The 13,338-nt window shown below is 41.5% G+C and overlaps 1 protein-coding gene across 2 annotated transcripts in view; it reads left to right on the top strand.

The window, feature by feature from the left end:
- Positions 1-5,552: 5,552 nt before the first annotated feature.
- The window catches only part of sbno2b (strawberry notch homolog 2b), an 84,202-nt gene continuing 76,416 nt past the window's right edge, over positions 5,553-13,338 (top strand). Inside the window, exon 1 of one of the 2 annotated variants that reach the window (XM_061237344.1) lies at positions 5,553-5,720. The gene's annotated coding sequence lies outside the window, so the exon portion shown is untranslated. The remainder of the gene's footprint in view (positions 5,721-13,338) is intronic. The other variant, XM_061237343.1, reaches the window with a different exon arrangement.

Genomic DNA, 13,338 nt, shown 5'->3' with positions numbered 1-13,338 from the left:
AAGTTTCTGCTTAGCCTAGTTTCTTTTCAGGAGTATTATAAGGGGTAGAATAATTACTTTACTTATTAATTTTATTTTTGTCCTCTCTGCATATTCTAGATAGTAAAACTGCACATTTTTTTATTAATTTGTCTATTTGATTCTGTCATATTTTTCTATCACATTTTATATGAACATATAGCACCATAAAATGCTCAAACATGTATTTAGATGGTAGAAACACATATGCTTTTGAAAAGGTGTTGCCTGGACTGCATCTGGAAGTATCTAAAACAAACGCTCATACCAACAAACGTCCATCAATGATTATTCTCTTTCTCATATAATTTCCTGTTTTTATCCAAAGCAAATATCACACTGATAAAAATGGACTGAAAAATAAATTAGAAAAGCATTATTGGGGATTGACATAAACTGGGAATCATATGATTTATTAATTTGATTCAGTCAACCCTGAGAATTAAGTAACAGTGGTAAATAAATAAATAATAAATAAATGAACTCCTCGGTGGGAAGAAATCTCGGGAGGAACCCGACTATAGAGGGGGAGCCCATCTTCTGCCGGCCGGCCCAGTGTAATAGTTAAGGCAGTTAATTTCCTATTACAGAAAGAGGAAAGAAAGAAACCACTTAAAGAGGAAAGATTAGTGAACCGATGAAATGTGAGATTGAAACTGCAGTGGAGAGGGGGATAATGAGCCAAGCAGCACAGGTCTCTATGAGCTGGCTCGCCTGCAGAGTGAAAATGGATGCCAACAGAGTCATCGTTGCAGTAACTGGGGCACGGAATGGCCAAAGTAAGGGATAATTCACATGTGCCTTCACAACCGCACTTATGTGATTCTTATTTTGCCTGTGCCTAGTGCTTTTTTGTGTTAGCTTACCATGTGCACATGCACTTCTGAAAATCACCTTGGCGGCTGCGACAATGACAAAATTGTAAACTGATAATTAATTGTGCAGATATCATTGCCAGACACTGGCTGTTGTTATTACTAGTTAGAAAGAAGCTACCATTGCTACACTGCAGAAAGGAAGTCTTTTGACCCCTTAAATAAATCAAAAAATAAAAACGAAAAAGCATATTAGACAGCATGCAATTGCATATGGTTTCAGAATATGTTTGTGTACATCCACTGAATAGCCGACTCTTGCCAGCAAGGCAAAATGAAAGGTTTGACACTCAAAGGAAAAATTATTTAGTTTATTATTGGATTACTTTTCCATTCATAATTGTATGATTTCAGGCAATTACATTCCTCTAACATCATGTTTTTCTTGGCAAATTTAAAATTGCCCAGGGATATGATACTGTAGCATCTACTTTAGCATGTTTTGCTAATTATTCCACACCCATGAAGAATAGGAAACCGCTGTTTTTACATAATTTGTACGTGCCCTGAGAATATTAACAAGCAGCCAAGTGGTGGAGCACAGCTGGTAAGAACTTGAATTCACAGAGAGCAGGGGTTCCCAAATATTTTTCTGATGTGACCCCAAATTAATTACATTACATTACATTACATTAATGGCATTTGGCAGACGCTCTTATCCAGAGTGACGTACAGTTGATTAGAGTGCGGGAGACAATCCTCCCCTGGAGCAATGCAGAATTGAAGGGCCTTGGTCAAGGGCTCTGTGTGGATCTTATTGTGGCTACACCGGGGATCGAACCACCGACCTTGTGCGTCCCAGTCATGTACCTTAACCACTACGCTACAGACCACCCCAAATTAATGTTCACAAACACGACCCCAACACTCCACCCACACACACACCACCTTTTAGCTACAACTATACTGCAAATATACCACAACCTCTCCTGCCTCATTGCTGTATTATAGTTGGGTTGTTGTAATGTTAAACATGTAGTGGCCTACGCACACATATTTTTAAAAGAGACAAAAACAAAAACATTTTATCTTTTTAAAGATGTCCAGGCGACCCCATCCTGAAATCAGGTGACCCAACATGGGGTCCTGACCCACAGATTTGGGAACGCCTGGTGTAGCGGGTGGGAGGGGATTTATCCAGAATGACTTGATAAATGAAAACACAGCAGTGCTGCTGTCCTTGAGCTGCTGTGGAAGTCCAGCCTGTGAGCTGATAAGGGGTGTGATACTGCTGACTGGGCGTTTCACTCACACTAAAGCGAGAGAGGCCCGATAAACTGAACTGAAACCCTGCAAACAGGAAGTGACTGTACCCGTGTGTAAATCATCATTCTCCACCTCAAACAATGCCTTTGAGTGTTTTTCCTGTCCCCAAAAGACAAACAAGATTCATTTCTGACGTAAACCTTTGGTTTCACTTGAGAATTGCTGGCAAGCTTATTGGTATCAATTCTTTGTCCATTTTTTATAAACGTTTTCACTGGGATAATTAGCTGGACTACACTGGAGTGTCGGTTTTCAAAATACAAACACTGTCCTTGCTATGTCTGTCAGGTGCTTCAATTGCTCATAGCATATTTCTCTTTGTGCTAGCATCCGAGGACTGAACACTTTGACTTTGTCTCATTCCAAAGCAGGAACTGAATAATGCATTAAATTAGTTCAGGTGACTTATTATTTAGAAAGATTAATGCGCCACTACAGCAACAAAGGTTGCCCACTCCTGCGGACTACAGACTACACTATAACAGAGGCTTCACAGTGGAGTTTATAAATGTGGACATGACTGGTTCCCCCACTTCTCTCTCACTCCCTAACTGGCTCCCTTGTTGGGAATATGGGGAGGACTGCCAGGAAGGAGGAAGTGAGGTTTTACTGGAATCACTTGGACCTCGTCCAGCAGAAACATTCGCATTCAGTAACAAAACAACAAGGTGACATGGATTGGCACTTTCATTTTCTTTACTGCAGAAAGGATATGAGATTATATGTTGTGCAAGCTTTTTAGTAAATGGCGTTATTTAGAAGCTTATCAGGTTTTTATCACAATATTGTTTATTCAGGTTATTTTGCTTAATAATTTCTACATAAAATTTGCCTGAAAGGGAAATGACTGCACTTTGTACGATTGGACACATTGTTTTAAGGTGCTGAACCTATTTAATGAATATGAAGCTAATCATTTTAAAAGGTCATCACAACCATCATTACTAAATTCACAAAGAATTTTATAAATTATAATTATAATACAGCACTTTATTAGGTATTTATTAGACTTATTTTTAGACATATTAAGTCTTCTGCTGCTGTAGCCTATCCACTTGACACGTGTGTTCAGAGATGCTCTTCTGAATACCACTGTTGTAATGCGTGGTTATTTGCGTTACTGTTACCTTCCTGTCAGCATTGACCAGTCTGCCCCTTCTCCTCTGACCTCTCTCATTAACAACGCGTTTCTACCCGGACAACTGCTGTTCACTGGTTGTTTTTTGTTTTTCAAACCATTCTCTGCAAATTCTAGAGACTGCTGTGCGTGGAAATCCCAGGAGATCAGCAGTTACAGAAATACTCAAGCCAGCCCAGCCCATCTGGCATCAACAATCATGCCATGGTCGAAATCACTGAGATCACCTTTTTCTCAGTGATTTTGTTGATGTGAACATTAACTGAAGCTCCTGACCTGCATGATTTTATGCATTGCACTGCTGCCACACAATCGGCTGATTAGATAATCACATGAATAAGTAGGTGTACAGGTGTGCTTGATAAAGTGCTCAGTGAGTGTTTACTCACTAGAAATCACTGTATATTGTATGAGAAAGTGAGCTTGACCTGACATAGTACTAAAAGAGAATACCACTATTAATTTACAAAGCAGTGTAAGATTTTATACCCAATAACTTTTTAGTTTGGATTTATTAGACAGCTTACTCACTCACAGGAATGTTTTACTTTTTATAATGCTTACATGGACATTGAATTATGGAAGACTGTATTCACCGTCTATGTGCCTTTTAAATGGAATCAGCTGCAGCTACCTGCAAATTGAGCAGACTGGTAAGCTTTGAGGATTTCAGGCTTCTTTGAAATAATGCTTTTCAGGCATTCTGTTATTTTTATCTTTTCTTGTTTATTCTATTTTTATGCTATTCAATTTTATTATGTGTTGTAATCTCAGTGTGCCATGGTAAGAAGAGAGCTTTGCTCTCAAGTGGCCTCTCTCTGGTTAAATAAAGGTCTCTGTCTATCTATTTGGAGTGGATTAAGAAAACAATGTACTATTTTACATGACAGAAGAATTATGTACATTTTAAATGACATTGGAGGTTATGGCAAATATTTGAATTGTAAAATAAACAGGAAGCACAAGCTTGTTATGGAACCTATTCAACATTCAAACGTTGAGCCAAAAAAGGTTATATACTGTAAAGTATAAGCCTTGACAACAAGCTATTTATATTTATATGTATTTCTTCGAAGGTAAAATCATCAATTTGCCAGCTTGCCTCTAAGCCAATTCAACGTCAACAAACAGAGGGTTTGTTTGCACACTGAACTAGGTGATGTTTGATGATAATTTATGCTTCTCTTTGCTCTCGTACCTTACACATACACAAGATTCAATTAGTAATCCTGGAAAAATTCAGCAGCAGTAATTCTGCTAATCCACCAGTGGGCGTAGTTGGTCAAGGGGATCCCTTTATTCCAAGGACAAAAATCTCTTTAAAAGTTTCAAAACGTTAAAATAATACTTACACAGAAACACAAAGGAGTAAAAATTTACGGTAAAGCAGTACATGTGCTTAAGTACGGGCAGATCCACGCGTGTTTCTGTTTATTGGATAAAAAGCAATAGGAACCCGTGCTTTCTGATAGCATTACAAATGCTAGATAGCTAGCATTACAAATGCTAGATAGCTAACATAACAGCAATAATCGATTTGGATAGGGAGATTGATACGGATCTTTATGAATATGGGTCACAATCGCGAGTGTATTAGCTCGTTATCTAAAATATCTGCTTAAATGGTCTATTCCAGTTACCTGACGTAACTTCAAAAGTTGGCAACCTAGCCTACAACAAAAGGGAACGCTGGAAAAACTAAAAATATTAGCTATTTGATCAACTGCTCCGGTCCCTATTTAAGATAACCTACTTTCATCCTTAGCTAGCTCACTACTCAACAATCCACAATTAAGCGATTTAGTCATAATCACAAATCGCCTACCCATGGCTTGCTTCGTGTTTTCTAAAGACAGTCCATTTTTATTTTTATAATATTCTATATTTCGGCACAGTTAAGATAGCTAATGTTACTTGAGAATTGCTCATTGTCTGTATGGCTAGCTATATACTACCGTTGCTTGAAAAATCACTGAATCATGCGTCATATAACCTTATCTAACTAGCCTGCATTGTTATTTAGGTAACATATAGTTGCTCCTACAAAATCCCTTCGTTTTAGCAGGAAGAAAAGAACATACACTCGGAGAGAAGAATCATAAATCGAATACATGCATGTATATGGAGAAATTATAAGAGCTAGCTAACAGAGAAAAAAAATCATTGAGCTGTTATATCCATGGAGAAAATGGACAAGCAGCTCTTTCAGCCTGGAGGCGCTGTCATGACGACTGTAGCGGAAGTAACTGCCTGGCTGTCTTCTTCTTTCCAATTCAAGATGGCAGCGTCTATCAGGAAGTGACAAAAACAACCCACAGAAGAACTAACAGAAAAATACTGTTTTGGTCGAGTAATAACACCGTTGCTGTGGAAGACGTCTGCCAAAGGTCACCGGGTGTACACAGAATACTGTTTAATTCGGGGTGAGTGTCTTACAAGCTGGTTAAAATTGATCAAACTAACAGAGGTTCGACAAAGCCGGACAATTAGCTAGACTAGCTAGTAGTAGCTAGCCTAGGTTGCTTGCTTGCTTGTTTGCTTGGTGACAAGATCGATAGCTCGCTGGAGCTTTCAAGGCATAGCTAATGTCGGGAATACAGTTTGCTAATGTCAGCAAACTTGATATAATTAAAAATAATAATAATGTATCAGTTCTATATTTTGTTTGGGATGTTTGTGTTCTTGCTTTTTGGATCAGTGTTGAATGTGCGGTCACTCTCGAGACTGGCTTGCACAGTTGTCAGTGATTAGCCAGCTAGCTCGCTAGATTTTCTTCGTCGTGAGAAGTGATGTAGCTTTAGCGAGCTAACTAAACCATAGCTAGCACTATACAATAATAATCAGAACGCCTAACAGCTTGGCAGTTGACTAACGTTAGTTCGTGGCTAACTTAATTTGTGAGTTTTAGTTTTTCTGTAAGTCTCGCGAATATAGCGAGAAAAAGTTTTAACGTACTTGGCTAGCCGGCTAAATGGCAAAACGATGCTAGCAACAGTTACGTTGTTGTTGATATAGTTAAAGGTAATTAATTACAGAGGTTTTTTTAATCGTAAATGGCTAGTTGGTTTCTGACAGTTTAGCAAGTCTAGTGTTCGTTACTGAAAGTTTACATCCTAGCTAACGTTCAGTAAAGTAACGCTAGAGTTACATTAACGCACATACACTCGATTCTGTCTGATTTAATTAGCCGTTAGCTAGCTAAGCTAAACAAAATGTCATATGTTGTTGGCAAAGGTGTGGAGAAAATCAAATTAATAACTTTATATAACAGACAATATGACGTTTACGGGGACGCATTACATATGATAGCCCCAGCCTTAAGTTTCATGTTCATACGACACTCTGATCGATCATTTAGGCCTCATTCTGTATGTTGCTGTCCGCCGGTTTGTGTTAATATTCATACCGGTGGCTACTGTTAATAATTCATCGGGAAGGTCTGGTGATGCTTGGTCGAGACTCGGTTGATTCGATTATTTTTGACTGATTATATATTCGGCAAATAATTCTCAATCTGAGTGACGTGGACTCATGCACTTAGCCTGCAACAATATCAGTCGTAGAGAAAGGAACGAGCCAGGTGTCATTTCACACAGGGCGAGTAGTGCTTAATGTAGATTTAGTTTCTTTTAAACAAATAAGCTTGTTATTTCATTGTATCTCAATGTTTATTCCACTTGAAAATATATGCATGTATATTTTTCTTATTGTTGGGATTTGTCTGACTTATCTTCTGCTCTAACCTGCCATCAAGTGAAATTATAAAATGACTCAATCGTTTTAGTACATGTGGGAAAAAAATGTTGATAAGTTTACGCTTTTATATATGTGTAAAATGGCTTTTAACGTAACCAGTTGAGTTCTCTATGGTTTGGGAAGTTTTAGAGACAAAAATAGATGGTTTAGTCTGAGAGATCACACACCACTAAATTGTTGCTTTATGGGAAAGTTTAAAATGTAAATTGCTTCTCGAGTTTGTGTCTGTGGGCACTGTCCTAATCCTCTTATAATTTATCTCGAGGAAGCTTAAAGTTGACTCCCTATGATAAACCAGTAAATAAGCAGCGGTTAGCAATTTCATGTGAAATTGCCTGTAAACAGAATTTTGCAGTGAAAACAAAATGAAATTTGCCCTTGTTTTCGGTGGTTTTGGACAGTAGTTCTTTGAGTCACTGCCTCTAGTTTCCATGTAAAATGAGCAGCATCGATGCGTACAACCTATTTTCCACATAACGTTTCAGTGTGCTGACTGAAAGGCAGCTTTTCAGATGACTGTAGCCTTTTGTTTCTTTTCCTGGTTTCAGAGTGAAAGTGAGCCCACACGTTTTTCTGTCTCTTTCATTTCATATTACGACCGGCTTTTCATTTTCATCCTTGTTTTAATCTACTGTACAGGCTACAATTTTGGAACTGGAAGTGTAGGCTAAATGTTTATACTAGGTGAAGCAATGCCTCCTTAAATATATAGACACGTGCTACAGCCTACCATCTAGGAAATTGACTTCAATTGAATGTTCTACTTATGTGAGCTGGTTGAGGACAGTTTATCCCTTATATTCTGAATGTACAGAGATTTAAAGTGTTAGTCTCTTTCGGCTAAAAGACCTTTGTCTGCTGCCGTGTTGATGCATGTGGGATCGCTGGCTGTGTTTCGGAGGGAAGTGTTGGTGAAGGGTGGCGAAGCAGTCTCATGTCACTGAACACTCGGGGCCTGTTTGTACTTGTGCAGAAGGGAAAAGTTGACGCAAGCCGGGAGAACTTGTGCCCTTTCTTCTCGTTTGTATTCCTCGACGGCGTGTTCCCCTCCCTTGTGGGGGGGAGGGGGGGGGGGGGGGGGGGAGGTTGTACTGACAGCTGAGGCGAAGTCTTTAACTCGGGGAGCCTCCCTCTCGTTTGGGCGTGACTTGCAGCGCACAGAAGAGCCGTCTGCTTGTCTCTTGTGGTTGCCCACGGTTGAATAAGCTCCTTGTTGTGCCCGTGGCTGTTTCGCTCTGTTAGGGGGCAGCCTAGTGCCTAAGGTGCATGACTGGGACCCGGGAGGTTGGTGGTTCAAGTCCGGTGTAGCCCCATCTGCACAGCTGTTGGGGCCCTTCAGCAAGGCCCTTAACCCCACATTGCTCCACGGGGAGGATTGTTCCCTGCTTAGTCTAATCAACTGTAAATTGCTTCGGATAAAAGCGTCAGAGAACTGGGACTGTTCTATTGGGGGAAGATTAAAATGCTGTTTTTCCCCCCCCCCCCTTCAGTCCAGTTAGAACAGGCGTACTAGGGGTCGGTTAGTGCAGCTGTTTTTTTATCAATTAAGCCGTTTCCATTAGTCGGTGGAAGCCCATTTGTTAATTGCGCGGTGAAATGGGGCTGTTTTCGAGCCCTCCGCGTCCGCGATGACAACGCTCTGTGACCCCCGAGTATGCCATCGATCTGAAGCCCAGCTTCCGCTCCCTGAATTACGGCAGCGGGCCGGTTTCACCAATCAAATGTCAGCCTGAAAAAAAGCTGAGGCAGCAGCCTCCGCGTTATCCGACGGGGGCTGACAAGCTGTCGATAGACCCAGGTCCTCCTCCTGATGCCGGAACGGTCCGAAGCAGGGCCCGGTGGGTCCAATCCCCGGAGGGAGATGTTGCAGCTGGGTGTACCTCAAACCTCACTTTTTGGTCTTAATTATACTTATCCCTTGTTAGAGAAAAAAAAAAAAAAAAGGAACCGAAACCTGAAACGTATAGCCTTTATTTTTGCCGCTAGCATTGGAGCGTCATCAAAGTTCCTGCCAGATTAGCATCGGTGACGTTAAATAACAAATCTGGCTCGGACAGCAGCTGTTATACTGGGGAAGGCTGCTGGTGCTAGCTCAGACTCGTCCTGGTGTAGTTTCGGTCTGTTCTTGGTGTCTGGCTGTAGTGGTGACGGTGATGGGGAATCACGGCGGGCTGCGTTTCCGTGTAGAAAGCGCTCTGGTGATTTAGCACACACGACCGGGCCTGGCCTCCCTCCTCTCTGTGTTTCCACAGAGCAGTGTGCGACCTGCGGCTTTTCTGTGGAATCGCTCTTTCCTCCTGCAGCCAAATCTGGCGATAAATCTCATTTATGGCCTGTGGGGCTGATTGGACTGAGAGTGAAAAGGGTTGGGGGGGGGGAGGGGGGCACGCCGGTGGTTGTGGGTGGTGGGGAGGGTGGGGGGGGGGGGGGGGTGTGTGGGGGGGAGGGAGGAGCTGGGTCAGGGATGGGTAATGGGTTTGACTGTGCTTCTGCATTCCTGGAAACCAGCGTTCATTAGGTAATGGTTCATGTATTAAACATGAACTCGCTGAAACGGTTGCATTGGAGGGAGGGGAAAAAACAGGGTTACATCTTAATAACAAACAGAGATGACCAGTGTATGGCTGTACATATTGGCATTGTCGGTGAATGCGTTTTCCTTTCGTCGGTGCTTTTTGATGTTTGCAGCAAAAAGTTTACTTTGTGTTAAATGTTATCGGTGATTTACTTTGCTTGCTACAGTCTGTCCATTGTTATTGGTGATGACTTGGCCTATGGGGGGTTTTAGTGCTTAGTGTAGCTGTTGACCTGTTCTCCATCCACACAGTGGGATCGTGGGGTGGCCCTATTCTTGCGAGCGTCTTTCTGCTGGCCATGCAGATGGCTTCTTTTCTGTGTGCAAGGTATCAGCCACTGGAAACTAGAGCACTGGCTCTCAAACTCGGTCCTGGGGTATCTCTGTGTATGCTGGTTTTCATTCCAACTGCAATCGCAACACCAGAACTTTCACAAGGCGTTAATCTTTCTTAATTACACTAGTCATGTTGACAGGGATTTCCCAAGTCACATTATGCCAGAAATAGCTATACATGCAATGAAGACTCGAAGTCCCGTATTCTCTGTGCTATATTACAAACGGTTACATACAGACGAGTAATAGTGTTTTGACATTTCAAGTGTAACCTGTATTGTATTATTATTATTATGTTTAATGGGAAACTATGAAAGAACTTAACCACGTGGCAAGCAATCTAATTAGACGCCTGTTGATTCACCTCAGTCCATTTAATCAGTTAAAATAAGTTATTTCTGACATAAGATTATTTACTTCAAACAGTAAATAATCCCTCTAAACATTAAAACCACCTAATGAATGAAAAAATGTACACATTTTAATGGTTTTCTGTTGAAACAAATGGTAATTGTGTTTTGTTTAAGTATTTATAGTTGCCCTTGTCGATTGCTTCTCTTCAATATGCAACTACTGGAAACTAGATACTTTTGATAAAGTATTGAATATTGATTATTGAATGTGTTGGCCCAAACGAAATGCCTAATACGGGAGTGGGCTTAATTGGAAAAGCAGTGCAATTACTATGGATATGACAGACTGTGCAAGCTTGAACAGTGCCTTAGCATATTGGTTATGACATGAGGCAAGGTCACTACCGCAAGGTATAATGATTCATATCCACGTAATGTGTTATTACTGTAGATAAAAACATTACTCTGCATTTTGTCATCATTATGATTGCTAGAAGTGGTCTGAAATACCTGAGAAATGTGTTTGCCATCGCCATCATATATTCAAATTTGAGCTTGTCTTTCATCAAGGTCACATAGAAGTGCATTGTCGCCCATAATATTCATCTGGAATTATAACTAGTTTGGCTGGGCTGGGTTTGGCTGGGTGACTGGAATAGTAACTAGTATGTAATTAAGAAAGTGAAGGGCTGGTTGAGGCTTGAAAACAGGAGTTATAGTTTTATTTCATTTTACTTTACTTCTAAATAGGCTTAATGGATATATGCGCTCAATATTTATGTTTCTAAATCATTTGTGTAGACTAATTGGGTAGAATAACATGCATACATCCAACATCTGAAGTGAAATGCTGTCCGCAGATGTTGGATGTATGCATGTTATTCTACCCAATTAGTGTATTTTCACTCCCAATATAAAGCCACAAATTCCCTTAGAAAGCCTGAGGTTTATCAGAAACATCTCTGAAAAACACTGAAAGTGAAATAAAGAGCTGGCCCTTTAAGCCGTATCTGACCTTGTTCTGCTACCCCTGCTGTTATTGTACTGTAGTTTTTTGGCCCGGTGCGGTGAATAAGAAGACCTTTATATAACACAACTCGCAGGGCTGTGTTGTGCTGCGCGCGGGCGCAGTTAAGTGCCTTTTCTGACCGGCACAGCATTTCCCCTCAGAAGTGCAGCTGTTTTATTTCCTCAATGGCCAGTCATTTTGAATATTATCGCGGACAGAAAGCATGCCTGCAGTGCACCGTCTGGCACTCTTCAGTATGATGTTGACAACTTTCAGTGATGGATGACTACAGTACCCTGCACTCTCGTACTGGTTTGAAGAGGCACGCTAAGAGCCTGCTAACTCTAGCAAGTAAAAAAAAAACCAAAAAAAAAAAACGGAAATGCTACTTGTGAAATATTGTGCCATCATAAACTAAAATATGAATATGAGCAATCGTATGTGATTTAGCAGGGTACTTGTCAAAGCGTTGCAGAAACTACATCTCGTGTGTCTGCTCAGTACAAAAAAAATGTCAGGAATTTGTTTTTCATACTATGAAGTCATTTAATGGTACAATACGATGCGCCCTCTGAAAGATCATAGCTACCACTAAAATAACATTAAGTTTCATCGTGACTATATGCCAAGACAACACTGGAGTATTATTTTACATTGTCCACATATTTGTAATGCTTTGCATTATAATGGAAACATGCAGGTAGTTTGTAGTAACTTTCTGGATTTCACTCTTTATTGAAATGCCCATAGTTTTCTGTGAAATATAAGAAAGTTTGTTTTATAAGGGTACATACAAAATTGGTATTACAACATTTATGACTAATCTGCTCTACTGTCAGAAATGCATGCAGGCTGTTGGAATCATTCATAAAGCAGGTTTACCCTCCCACAAGTCCCGTTGTTGTGTGCAAATGTTAATATTTAATATCTGTGAAATATTCTCACATATTTCCACACACCCAGGGCTCTGCAAGAACATATCTTTCAAGGAGCACTTGGTTCAAAGTTACCAAATTTAGGAGCGCACTAATGCATCCCAATTAGTAGACGTGCTCCTAAATTTTCCAGTTGGCACACATCAGTTTTCAGCAGCAAATGCCCCTAAAATGGGACCGCTGTAGAAGCCTGTTGCCATCTGTCATTATAACGTTGTTTAAATCGGAGACGGTTAGCGGATGCTAATTACCGGCAATCTTCATTTAATTAACTTGGGCAGTTTGGTGCGCTTCCTAAATTAGCCCCTGTAGGTATGAAGATATTCACCTATTTCATCCATTGCCTGGCAGCCTTCTAAGAAAATATTTCTCGTGCTAATTAGCGTGGTTACTGCCTCATCATGCTTGCCTCCGACAGTAAAGCCGTCTCCCGTCTGCAGAGAGGCAAGCGTAGACGGAAGACGGGGCCCTCCCGGTGCTAACGCTGCTAATTTTATCCGCCGTTGTCGGCCGCGGGGCTTGTTAAGTGTCGACGCTCTCTGGCGGGAGAGCCAGAACAGCTGAGAAGTCACGCTGGGAATGAAGGCAGTCTTTCTGGCCTCTGGCGTTCACAGTGGGGAAGCCCCGCGTGCGCGTCGGCCGCGCGCGCACCGCCCCGGGCCGCTGGTGAATGTCACAGGTCAGCGTCCGGCCCCAGGACCGGGGAGGGGAGCGCGGAAACCGGATCGGCCCCTGACCCCGCCACACCTGTCCTGCCCCGGGAGCCGGGGGCCCGGGGGCTCCCGGGGCTCCGACCACAGCACAGTCAGACCCTGCCCTGCATGCTGCACGTGTTCCAGAGATGCGCTACTCAAGGCTAATGCTAACATTTCCCCCCCACAATGTGCTGGTAAATAATTATTTTTAGGAGCACACGATTGCATCCCAATAAGAACATACCCTGCTGGAAAAAAAACTGCTCACGCTAGCTTTTGAAAGGCCTGGTAGCTGGTATTTTTAAGCTGATCGTAGTACACCAGGGTGTACTCCTTTTTTCCAGTAAGCACACATCGATTTTCAGGAACACAATTATTTTTG

This window comes from Conger conger, chromosome 4, assembly GCF_963514075.1.
Source record: "Conger conger chromosome 4, fConCon1.1, whole genome shotgun sequence".
Classification (NCBI taxonomy): Eukaryota; Metazoa; Chordata; class Actinopteri; order Anguilliformes; family Congridae; genus Conger; species Conger conger.
This window is presented reverse-complemented; position numbering and strand designations above follow the sequence as displayed.